The following is a 13,562-nucleotide window of genomic DNA, read 5'->3' as shown; positions in this document are numbered from 1 at the left end:
GGGATGCCAGACTATGAGAAACCATTTTCACTCTACTGCTGCGAAAGAGAGGGCTGTGCTTTGTCAGTTTTAGTGCAAGTCCATGGAAATGCCCGTAGACCAGTTGCATACTTTTCGGCTACTCTAGATCCTGTAGCCGCAGCGTTGCCCGGATGTCTCAAATCCGTTGCTGCAACAGGTGTCAGCATTGAGCGTTGTGAAAGCATTGTGATGGGACACCAGTTAGTGGTGTATGTACGTCATTCTGTGGAACTGTTAATGACCAGGACCAAGACACAGCACTTGACTAATAGTAGGCTCACGCGCTACGAACAAGTTATTCTTGCTGCGGAAAACGTGACCCTTAGGAGGTGCTCTGTTTTGAATCCTGCTACACTGATGCCACTTCCTAATGATATAGAAGGCGAAGACTGTGAAGATCACGATTGCCTTGATGTGACTGAACTATGCACGAAGCCCAGACCAGACATTGTGGATGAGCCATTGATTGACCCCGATGAAATTTTCTTTGTTGATGGCTCATGTTTAAGAGACGATACTGGTCGGTTGAGAGCAGCTTATGCTGTTTGCACCATTACTGGAGTTGTGGAAGCCGCTTGCCTGGAAGGAGTACACTCCGCACAGGTAGCAGAAATCATTGCATTGACACGTGCCTGTATAGCAGGTAATAAAATTAGAGTCACCATATATACTGATAGCCAATATGGTTTTGGTGTGGTTCATGATTTCGGGCAATTGTGGTCTCAGAGAGGTTACATGACCTCCTCTGGTTCGCCTATTCGAAATGGAGAATTTGTGCGGCTGTTGTTGGAAGCATTACAGGGTCCAGCCGCAATTGCAATTGTGAAATGTGTAGCCCATACAAAAAATACAGATTTTGTGTCACAAGGAAATAGATATGCAGACGAAGTTGCCCGCTATTGTGCGGAGCATGGATATTCTTTCACGGAGGTGGAAATAGATGGGGCTCAGGAAAAGACAGAACTGAACATGATGCTAGAAACCGTTGACACTTGGGAGGATTTAAGGGTAATGCAAGAAAATGCACCCGAATCTGAGAAAAAGGCATGGGAAACAGCAGGTTGTGTGAAAAGTGAAATGGATTTCTGGGTTTCAGCAGATGGAACGGCAGTATTGCCTGAGGAATTAGTGAACCCAATGGCGCGACAGATACATGGTCCAGTGCATTTGGGAAGAGATGCCATGCTGAGGGTGTTCAGGCAGACTTGGTATTGCCCAAAATTTAGGATTGCAGCAGAAGCAGTGTGTAAGCGATGCGTTACTTGTCAGCAGTTGAACATAGGGAAAAGAACACCAGTTACACTGAGTCACATTGGGAGGTCTGGGGGGCCTTTCAACAGAATGCAATTGGATTTTATTGAGATTCCAAAAGTCAACCACCTTAGGTATGTCCTGGTGGTTGTATGCATATTTTCCAGATGGGTTGAAGCATACCCTACACGCAGGTGCGATACACTCACAGTAGCAAAGTTGTTGCTTAGAGAGGTGATACCGCGCTTCGGGGTGCCTGCCTCTCTGGAATTGGACAGAGGAACACATTTTAACAGCGAAGTTGTGAAGATGCTTTGCTCTGCATTGAACATTGATCAGAAATTGCATTGTAGCTATCGACCAGAGGCTTCAGGTATCGTGGAGCAGATAAATGGGACGCTGAAATGTCGAATTGCTAAAGTATGTTCATCAACTTCCTTAAGTTGGCCTGATGCTCTTCCTTTGGTCCTTATGAGTATGCGTAGCACACCCGACAGGAGGACAGGTCTCTCTCCACACGAGGTGCTGATGGGGAGGGAAATGAGACTTCCAACTGTCCCAACAACCGCATTGTTGAACATTACAGATGACCTGATCCTGGATTATTGCAAGGGGTTGTCTGACGCCATTCATTCTGTGTCTCTTCAGGTACAGGCCGCAGAAGTTCCATCTTCAAGAAATCAATGCCACAACCTGTGTCCAGGTGACTGGATTGTGGTGAAGAAGCACGTCCGGAAGAACTGCTTAGACGTGCGCTGGAAAGGACCCTATCAAATCATCTTAACAACGAACACTGCCGTGAAGTGCGGAGGGCTGCCAAATTGGATCCACGCTTCCCATACTCGAAGAGTTCCAGCACCCCTTGAAGAAACAGCTCCTCTCACAGACGAAAATCCAGTTGTGGAAGAAGAATCACAAGAGGGGATCAGTCAAGCTGTGGGGGTGTCTGAAGAAGTTGGGAGTGTCACAGATCCAGAAGAAGAAAGGCAGGACAGCAGTGAAACTGAAGTTGCCACAGAAGGGGAAAGTTGTTGTGACTACGACTCAGACACAGACCAGTACCAGAGTGATCAAGAACAGAGTGTGAGGACAAGAAATAGGAGAACAAGACGTGGAGAAGTTAGTTGGCCCGAAAGAAAACAGAGGCTGAACTTAAAGCCAACTCCAGAGAGAACTCCTGCTCCTATATCCGAAGACTCAGATCCAGAAGAAAGTGCCCAAGGACAAGAACAGGAAGGTTCGAGAAGATCAAGGAGGGTGCGAGTGCCTTGCAGAAGATACGCTACTCCTGAGTGGACCTACCTCGCTGCAGATGTCCGAAGCACGCAGAACTGGGAGGGTGAGGAAAGTGACCCTGACCAGAACTGACCCCATCATAACAGTGGAAGTAGAGTTGCTGATACCAGGAGTGGAGGTCGAAGGGCTGCTGACACTCAACATCGTCTATCCTCCTCTCCTGAGCGGAATAAGAGACTTGATCCTAAACACAGTTGAATTTCCGGTTTGCTGTTCAAGGTGTCCAATACTTGAGGGATTCCTTCTTCGTTTGGAAATATTAGAGCAAGTGATGGGAGTTGTTGGAACACGCATAATTCCGGATTGCTAAAGACCTTGCAAAGAACTTTGTAAATACAGATTGAGAGATAACCTAGCGCCAAGAAGAAGAAGAAGAAGAAGAAATTAGGGATTTCCATTTTAGAGGATGGAGAAGGGCTAAGGTTGTCTATTGCTACAGAACTCAGAGACTGTTTTTGCGGAGGGGATTTTCAGCTTCCAGGTGTGGTTCGAAAGACTGGAGAAGCAAAGAAAAGAGACTTTGTACTGTGAAAGAAAAACAGAGCTACACTGTCTTGAGATCATGGAGGCTGGCAACCCGAACCGCAGGGCAAAATGCATAGTAGGCACACTTTTATTGGTAGTGATTTCTCTTATAGTGATAGTGGTTACTATATCATATGTAGTGGGACATGAAAATGATGTGAAAGCAGCAAAAGAAGCAAAAGGTGTATCAGCACAGAAAACTACAACTGCTGGTAAACAGGGGGACAATACAGAGAAAGAGAAAGCTTTGCTAGCCGCTGAGACTCGAAGGTTACACGTAGATGAATCACAGGGAAGTTTTAAATCAAATGCATATGCTAAATTGCTTTATGAATATGTGGATGCTATGGAGGCTAAGGATTGCTACGTTTGCATGAAATTGCCAGCATCGGTAGACGAGGGTATTAGGTACCACCATCTTCCATTAACTTATGGAATCACATGTAGTTTGTTGCTGAGCATATTTTATGAACGTGATGGTTTCGAGTATTACTTCTCGAACTTTGACTCGGTATTGCCAGAGGTGCCAAATTACAAGCACCTCAATAAATGGGATTATTACAAGAGTGAAGACAGGTTACAGAAATGTTTCCTTCCATGGAGAACTTTAGATACTTCACATGCTCGAAGAAAATAATTTGACTTGTACAGTGTCAGAAATTGAGAAAAAGTTCGTAGGACAGGTGGATGCTCGATATAGGAGACAGAAGATTTTAAAATCTTCAGGTCAATGGAAAACAGATTGGACCGAGGAAGAAAGGTCACACCAAAGAAAGGGTAGTAATGGTCCAATAGCTTTAGATCGAGAGAAAAGGGGGAAATTGTGTATACATAGGGGTCAAACCTATAACGAAAATGTGTTTGTGGGAGAAGTAAGTTGTGAACATGCTTTTCAGTTAGAATACTACTCCAAGGATTTCTTGAAGGAAATGCAGGTGATCCCAAATGTATACTTTGTTTGTGGGAGGAATGCATATGTGAAACTACCAGATAATTGGTATGGATCATGCTATTTAGCGATTGTCTTCCCCAAGATATACCATGCAAAGGACTTAGAAATCATAGAGGGAGGAACTCAAGCTAGAGGAAGAAGAGATGTCAGCACTGAGGAGGTAGTTGGAGATGTATTTGGTGCTGCATTTCCTCTTCTGGGAATCATACTGAATGACATCAAGATTAGAAGATTGGCTACAGTCGTAGATAGGTTGTCCGCCAGTACTGCTAGATCCTTAATGCTGGTGGAGGGAGAGATGCAATCGATAAGGGCAATGGTTCTTCAGAACCGACTTGCGCTAGATGTTCTGTTAGCCAAAGAGGGAGGAGTCTGTAAGGCTTTGAAGGTCCAGGAATGTTGCACTTACATTCCAGACAATTCAAAACCTCTAGAGAAGTACATACGGAACATTACTGAAATTCACCATGAGATAGAGGATTTGGCGCAGGTAAATGTGTGGGAAAAGGTAGGTCAAGGAATGGGTAAAGTTGGAGGTTGGTTTGCCAACCTGGGAAAGGGTTTCGTTTGGTACATACTGAAACCTATCATCATAATAGTGATTTGTGTAATCACTTTGTGGGGATTGGTGAGACTGTACAAATGGTATAGAGCAAACAGGTTGCAGAGATCCATGCGAGAGCAGGGGAGGAGATTAGCTGCGATGCAGGAGAATCAGTACAGGAGTCTGAGGGCTCTAGAGGAGATGAAACGAGGGAATATTGCAACGACTTCAGTTTGATAATCTATACCTCAGAGAGGGTGTTGTGATGATGATGACTACTGGAAGTCATCAAAGGGGGGATTGAGAGAGCACAAATCTGAAGAAATTTAGAAGTGCACCATATTTACAAGCACGTAGTACTAGTTTAGTATAGAATACACAAGAGTGTCAAACATATAGAGTGAAAATATATAAGAGTGTTTAATAAGAATAGGGATACATATATCAGTGTGAAAAACTAATGTAGAGGTTTGTAGAAATGTTAGAATGATGTTGGAGTCTCACGTTATGTGGATGTGTGAAAAAGAAATGTAACTCTGCAAACCATGGAAATGTGTAGGCCACATGGCATTTCACAAGAAACGAAAGATGCTGCTACACTTTTAAGTAACTTGAATTCTAATGTCATTTTACTGCAAAGTATTATTAATCATAGAATTGAAATATATGTTTTATAGAAGTGTTTCATTTAATAGATGTGTTATAGTTAGAATACTGTTTAAACAAAGAAATTAAATGTGCATAGTACAGAGGCCTGTTTCATGTAATTTTAGTAGGCCTGAATAGATAAAGTCGCTTCTTTGATCTGCATGTGCTCGTTAAGGAGAGGTCGCACAGAGCACGAACGAAGAGCCTGTTACATGGTTTACGACTTAAAGATATGGTGGAGGCCGGAATTTGGGGCCTACAGAGAAAGTGTCTGTTTGCAGGTGCGAGGGGGTTTAATCTGTGGTAAATAAATAAATAATACCTCTATTTTTGAATGGATAAATGAATAACAGATAGCTCAAAAAATAAGAGTCAAGATTCGAGGTAGTAGGAGTTTTGCAGGTTTATTACAGCATAAAGGACAGGAACAGGACGACATGCACGGGAACAGGATGGCAGCGCTGCCGGGGGCAGGGTCGGAATCAGCGTAACATTTAATAACAGTGCACGCTCATATATACTAAAACAGTTGCAATACAATACATACGATAGGCGGAGCAGTGGGTGTGGTCAATAGCAGTCGCGAAAGATAAGTATGAAAGTAGGTGTAACAGAGGCGTATACATAGACATGTGATGCAAACGTAACAGAATATGTCATGAATGGGGCGGAAACATGGAGGGGGCTACCTAAGGAGCCGGGACCTCTGACCTAATGGTGCGCGCAAACTGGCAATGACGTGTTACTAGGAGAAGCTGGGGGCTACGAACTCTGTGCTAGGAGCAGAGACTGAAGTCTGGAGAGTCAGGGCGACATGTACCTAAGCAGTATCTAGTATCTAATGTTTAGAGAACATGTTGATAGAATCCAAAAGTTATCGGGGTAGAGGCGAACAGACTCTAAGACTGGAGCATGCATTATTCTACATGTAGTGCGTGATGAAGAATATTAAATGACCATTAAATGCAGTATTTCTCTTACATGGAGACGTAAAGGCTAGACAATGACGGAAACTATTGATGCGATTCAGTAGCTTTAGGAATGCAGAGAAGGAGGACTGAACTGATAACTGGAATCATAACATACTCTTGGCAGACTCAGAGGCAGAGCCAGGCTGAGCCGGGCACTGCGAGGCAGGAAGTAAGTGAAGGGTCGAGGATACAGGTGGGGGCTGTATCGCTCCTCAGCGAGGCTTCAGGAGTCAGGAGCTGAATCTGGTGTCCAGGCCCTTTTGAGGCCTAGAAACGGGGACTTTACAATGGAATAACGTGCACACTGAGAAACGTGGCAACGTAACTTTACATAGGCCTGATATTCGTAGTATTCACGAGAACTGGAAACTGACATACTAGAGGTGGACACAACTGTAATTGCGTCTTTAATCGAACATAGGGAATACATATGCATATTAATCATGCACAGATAACATATGATGGAGGACGCGTAGGGACACAGAACATGGCAAAATTTACTTTTCCACATTCCCTCCTTGTCACTACGTTTCCATCAGGAAACATCAATATTCATGATACCATCTATCATTTCATACAGTATCATTTGCTCGTCTCGAATTTTCTTGGAACGGGATTTAGAACGGGGCTTGGGACTAGGAATACAAGAGGTAGCACAAATGCCGCAAATCGCAGGGCCACATTGTATACAGAGGCAGCAGCTGAATATGATCGCTACTGCAATACCTAGAAAGGACAAGACTTTCCATCCCCAAGCGGAAATTATATTCCAGAACCAACCGGACCATGTCCAGGTGCCTGGATCTTGGTGTAACAGATGGGCAATTTTATGGAGTCTGGTTATAGCTGAATAAACAGACGGCGCGTTATTTGGAATGAAAATGCAGCAACTAGATCCGATGACTCTACAGGCCCCGCCCCTATCGGCCAATATGACGTCAAGGACGAGACGATTCTGTAAAACGACAAATCTCATAGCAGATTGCTCTTCGGTTAAGTTACCTAGAGCAGAGGCAGTCTCATTAACTACTGCTTCAAGGGTTCTGGTTAACCTACGGATTAGCTTACTATTCTGGATAGGTCCTATAAAGAAGAAGAAACCTCTATTGAAATCTGTATACTGTTCTAGAGCAGTTTCAGTATAATCGACAATGGGGGACTCCCTTCTATGCCTAATGTGTACTAGATGTGTGTTTCTATGATAATCAGATGGGGCTAGGAAAACAGGTGGCAGTAGGAAGGCAATGTAACAGGTTCCCTCCCAATCGAGGGGCAGACGAACATATGCGGTCTGACCACAAATAAAATAAGAATGACGTGAAGCTTTGAAAATAGATTTCCCACTGTCACTATATTTGACAATAGTAGTACAATCACTATGGCCTACATGTACGGAACCATTATTTCTAACACATAATTCGCCTTTGACTGGTAGTACTGAAATAGCAGGTAAGTCTGGAGTGGAATCAGACTGAACATTCAGGACCATGAAATTCGAAGAATAATTACCTAAGTTGTAAACTTCGTTTTCTAGATCCAACCCTGTTCTGTGGGGAAGACCTTGCTTGTCTGGGAAATATGTACTGTTAAGAAAAGACATATCTGTTGAGGATGACGTTAACGTGGACCATGCTCCACACGAACCATTATGTGAAAATGGATAAGGAAAGAGTGGCAGAACTCCCTTCGGTGTCTGGAAAGGGGGGAGTCGACCACACACCCAGCAATTTGTGGCATTGTTGGTCTGGTGTGAATAATGTAACATGCGGATAAAAGAATTATTACGCATAGCGAGGCGGTAAGAGAGTTCATGAGGAGGCAGATCACTAAACGTGTGCTCTACTGTAGCATTAGAGGACTTATTTACATGAGAAACTGGAAAATACAGATAAAACGCATAACTGGTGCAGGAAACCATAACACTGAGAAATAATATGAAACTTAGAAAAACGATACATCGGATTGAGTTTTGACTAACTCTCTCACTATGGGGGTCTATTTTATACATGTCAGAAACCGGTCTAACCGTTTCACCTAGGGGAGGACTTAGACAATCAAACTGGCTGACTTATTTTACTAGACCTTAACTTGAGTTTATACTCCTGTTGCGGAGTTTTCTCTAACAGGGAGGGTGCAGTATCATTGTCTTTTGCGGGACAGTCCTTAAGAATAGTACTTTGGCAGTCCTTTAAATGTTCGGAAATGTTCTTTGAAATTGGTTTCAATCCATGAAACCTTTTGATATGCGAAAGATGCACCCAGCCTTTGCGTCCCTCCAACTTCACGGCTGTACGGGTGGCCAGGAGGACCTGTCGGGGCTCCTTCCAGCGAGGCTCCAGCGGACTTGAACGATCGAAATTTCGCACTAGGACCATGGATCCGGGAACGATTTCATGCGGTGCCACCTCGGTATTGTCTGGAAATGCGGCAGCAACCTGTGAACGACAAGAGTTGAGGGCAGACATCAAGGAAGCTAGGTAATCTGTCAGCATATTACTTGAAACATCGGTAATACTTCGGGGTCTAGGAGTACCCCACATGTTAGGGGGGCGGCCGAAAACGACCTCATACGGGGACAGACCTGATCTGGAATGTGCGACCATGCGCATATAAAACAAAGCGACCGGCAGAGCTATGAGCCAGTCCACACCTTTCTCTTGACAAACCTTTGCAATTCGGATTTTCAGGGTCTGATTATGTCTCTCTACGAGACCGGCTGCTTCAGGATGGCGTACACAATGGAACTTCCACTGGTACCCTAACAAAAGGGAAACGTGCTTCATGAGTTCAGATGAGAATGGCTGGCCGTTGTCAGAATATACGACTCTAGGGAGTCCGTAACGGGGGAAGAACTCACGAACCAACTGCTTGGCAGTGGTCGCAGCTGTGTAATCTGGAACTGGATATGCCTCCGTCCACCTGGACAAAGCGCATACAACTACAAGGACATACTTGAAACCTCGACATCGCTCCATCTGAATGTAATCCATCTGGAGGACTTCAAAAGGGAGGTCAGGGGGCTGGAACCCACCTTGTTCCACCGGGACACTTTTACCTGGATTAAACTGGCAACATATCATACAGGTACGGACTCTCTGCTTGGCTGCAGCTCGTAAATGCTTGTTGAACCAAATATTCTGGATACTGTCTAACATAGCTTTTTCTCCTAAATGTGCTGGACTATGTGCGGTATTAATAATGACTTGAACCATAGAGTCGGGGAGAAACCATGTGGTTCTACCCTTCGTTAACCATCCTTGATCTGTTTGTACCCCTCCTTGTTCGGACCATTTCTTGATTTCATCGGGAGTAGCATGTGACTGGATATCTATGACATCTTGAGTAGGGTCTTTAACTGTCATACATGTAGTCAGATCTGGAGTGTGCGTCTGTGTCGGATTAACTGAAATGTCTGGAGTCTGAGCTGTAAGCTTGGCTGTGCGATCTGCTAGATCATTACCCTGGGAAATAATGTCAGTAACTTTCGTATGTGCTTTGCACTTCATGATAGCAATGGATGTCGGTAAATGTATGGCATCTAACAGAGCCTGAATAAGGAGACCATGCTGAATCTTGGTTCCATGAGAAGTCATGAAACCTCTCCCTTGCCAGAGCACTCCAAAGTCGTGTACAACTCCAAATGCGTAACGTGAATCTGTGTAAACATTAACTTTCTGGTTCTTGGCGTGAATGCAGGCTTGTGTCAGAGCAACTAGCTCTGCTGCTTGAGCAGACAGGGTGTCAATATGGTGTGTCTCTATAACGTCGGTGTCGGTAGTCACTGCATACGCGGCGACTAGTTCTCCTGTACTTGTTCTCATACATGAACCATCCACATAAAGTGTCAGGTCTGGATCTGGTAATGGAATATCTGTCAGATCTTGTCTTGGCTTTGTCATGATGTTAACTACTTCCACACAGTCGTGTGTGGCAGAATTCGAAGTAACTGATGGTAACAATGTAGCAGGATTTAAAACGTTGCAGCGTCTGATTTCTATGTGTGGCTGGAACAGTGTCAATTCATAACCTGTTAAACGTGCAATTGTCAAGTGCTGAGTTTGTGTTCGGTTTAAAAGAACTTCCACGGAGTGTGGGACTTGTACTGTCAAGGAATGTCCTAATACTATGGAATCACTTTCAGGCATATGCATCAACGGAAATACCTCCCGGTAAAACAGCGATTCGGAAAAACAGGCCGATACCGAACGCAAAACCATAAATTGCAATGCATCAAACCGAAAATCGGAAAAAAATAAAGAACCGCTAAATGGCCCCGCGGTAAATTACCGATTCGTTAAACAGACATTCGGAAATACCGAACCACAAAGCAATAGTTCGGAAATACCGATTAGGCAATAACGAATGGAAATGGTATGCATGAACAGTCGCTAATACCGGAAATCCCCAAAATCGCTATTTAGCATGAGCAAAATAAGGGGAATCACAATCAGGAGGTAAAGTTAACAGAAGGACAGAAAAAAAAAATAAAACCCCATCAGCAGGTGCTGACAATCAGTTACCCTTCATAAATGCCCTGGGAAACCCCACATGTACACCAAAATGGCTGCCCTGTACGTGCTTGCTAGGAGGTGGAGGATCAACGCCCAGGCCCAGCGCAGGAGGATGATACAGGACAGGATCTTCAGGGTTCGCATCACTTTGCTGGGGCAGACCGAGGAACAGGTGTACGCCAAGTACAGACTGAACCGTGCCATGATAATGCACCTAATAGCAGACCTGACACCCTTACTGCAGCACGAGACCCGTCGGACCAACGCCATACCTGCCCATGTGCAGGTGCTATGCTGCCTGCACCTGCTTGCATCTGGAAGCTTCCAGGGGGTAATAGCTGAGACAGGAGGCGTGTCGCAAAGTGCCTTATCACGCTTTTTCCACCGGTTCCTAGAGGCCATGCTGACATTTCTCAATCGCCACATCACCTTCCCCAGAACCCCCCAGCAGCTAACCCGCACCAAACGGGAATTCTACCAGGTGGCACAATTCCCCCATGTCATCGGGTGTGTCGACTGCACGCATGTCCCCATCTGTCCTCCATCAGTCACCGAATACATTTACCGCAACCGGAAATCGTATCATTCAATAAATGTTCAGGTGGTGTGCAATGCCAAGTTGATCATTACCGACATTGTAGCCCAATTTCCCGGGAGCACACATGACGCCTACATTTTCCGTCACTGTGGCCTCCACAGGCGCCTGATCAACGGAGAATTCGGAGAGGGACACCTACTAGGTACATATAGCTGCATCATCGTACTCCCCATCCACTCCTTCCCCACATGTATAATTCCATTAATGCTGATTACCATTCTCTCCCCATCCTGCAGGTGACAGCGCATACGCATTGCGTGAATATCTCCTCACGCCCTATCTCAACCCAGCTACCCCGCAAGAGCAGCGCTACAACAGGGCACACATCAGTACTAGGAATGTGGTTGAGCGAACATTCGGCATCCTGAAGAGCCGCTTCCGAATACTGCACAAGACTGGAGGTGCTTTGCAGTACGACCCAGTGGCCTGCTGCCAGATAATTGCTGTGTGTGCCATCCTGCACAACATCGCCACGCGCAGGGGGATACACATAGAGGTGGAGGGAGAGGAAGAACTGCGTGCCCAGCAACCCCCCCCACAACACCAACAGGCACATGTGCCCAACACAGCTGAAGGGCAAAGGAGACGGGCATACATCACACGGAATCATTTCTGAGACAGGTAAGAGAGTGACTTGACAACAGGAACAGTTTTGCAAGGGTTTAATGGGCATGGACACCTGACTGGTGCAGAAAAACGTAACACAAACAAGCTGCTGCCGCAGCGAAAAAAACTAGCAATGTCCCTTCTCAGTACAGGTGGCGCGTGAGGCACTTTGGTCTGTCCATGGTTACCTCACCAAGGACAGTGTGACTATGCCACATGTTTACTTCCGTTTGCCGCGTACCCCCAGTCTCTTGTCCTGTGACTCCTCGGGTTGTACACGATGGGAGTCAGTGGCAGTTGCACTGCGGCCACTGCGCCTCCTCACGCTGGTGTCCGGCAGGGAGACGCTGCTGACACTGGAGGCTGCCTCACTCCCCTCTTCCGCCCCCAGACTGCTGACACTGGCTGACCCTGGCTGCAGTTGCTCCACTGCAGTGGTCACCCTCTCAAGGGCCTTTGCCACATCCCCACAAAAATGACCTAGATCCACTTGCAGGGACACGGACCTGCGTGACAGCACAGCCGTGCTGTTGCACAGCTTATTGATGGCCTTGTTTGTGGTATTCACTGCCAGCATGACCTGCCTGTGACGCCGGCGCTCACTCCTTTGGCCTGCGAGTATGGCACGTGTCAGTTCTTGCAGGCACAGCTTGATGTCTTTGTTGCCCGCAGATACGGCAGTGGTGTGCTCACGCACTGCGGCAGTCATGTTGCCTAGTTTGTTGCATAGTTGTGTCATGCTGAGTTTCATGGCACCCATGTGTCTCCCCTGCAGGCGCTGGACACGCAGCATCCGGGCCTCCACTACTCCGTACCCTCCGGACAGATCGACCGGTCTTGCAGCAGCCCGACCCGGGGACACAACCCTCTGCCTGATGCGCTGTCGGCCTGCAGTGTGGCTGGTTGGAGTGACGACAGCCTGGCGTGGAACATTTGGGTGTGATGAAGATTGATCTGACTCCATCACGGACAGGGCGGCAACATCTGCTCTGTGGCTCTGCGGAGTGGGCAGCACTGGTGGTGGTGGTGTCTTGGTCCGCGAGGGTGGTGGTGGTGGTGTCTTGGACTGGGAGGATGGTGGTGGTGGTGGTGGTGGTGGTGGTTGCCTCGGCCGGGAGGACGGTGGCGGTGGTGGTTGCTTCGGCCGGGAGGACGTTGGCGGTGGTGGTTGCTTTGGCCGGGAGGACGGTGGAGGTGTTGTCCGGCGTGGTGGTGAAGGGGAGGACATGACTTCAGCTCCCTCTGAGCACTCTGCTTCTGACAACACTGGCGTCTCTGAGATGACAAGGTGGCCACTGTCGTCTGAATCGATGGGGGATGCATCTGTGTGTGAAACAGTGCATAGTTAATATCATGGTATGGTATGTGACAATAGCTGTGGCATCTCACAATAAATTACTTTTGTTGACTGACATTTGACCCTTGGCAGCTGTATTCATCTCTGGGCTCAGGCATGCACCCATTCATGTATTGACTACATCTCCCATGGTGCAACACAGTGGTGAGGGTGTGTGTGTAGGGCAACGCTACATGTGCACTGGGTCTGGCATGGGGGAGTGGGCAGGGACTACGTACACGCTGCATCGTTACGCTGGCATGCCTCTTACCTTGTCCTCCTTCCGCAGCACCTGAGGTGTCC

Source organism: Lissotriton helveticus, chromosome 3_1 (assembly GCF_964261635.1).
Source record: "Lissotriton helveticus chromosome 3_1, aLisHel1.1, whole genome shotgun sequence".
NCBI lineage: Eukaryota > Metazoa > Chordata > Amphibia > Caudata > Salamandridae > Lissotriton > Lissotriton helveticus.
Note: the sequence above shows the minus strand (reverse complement) of the source record.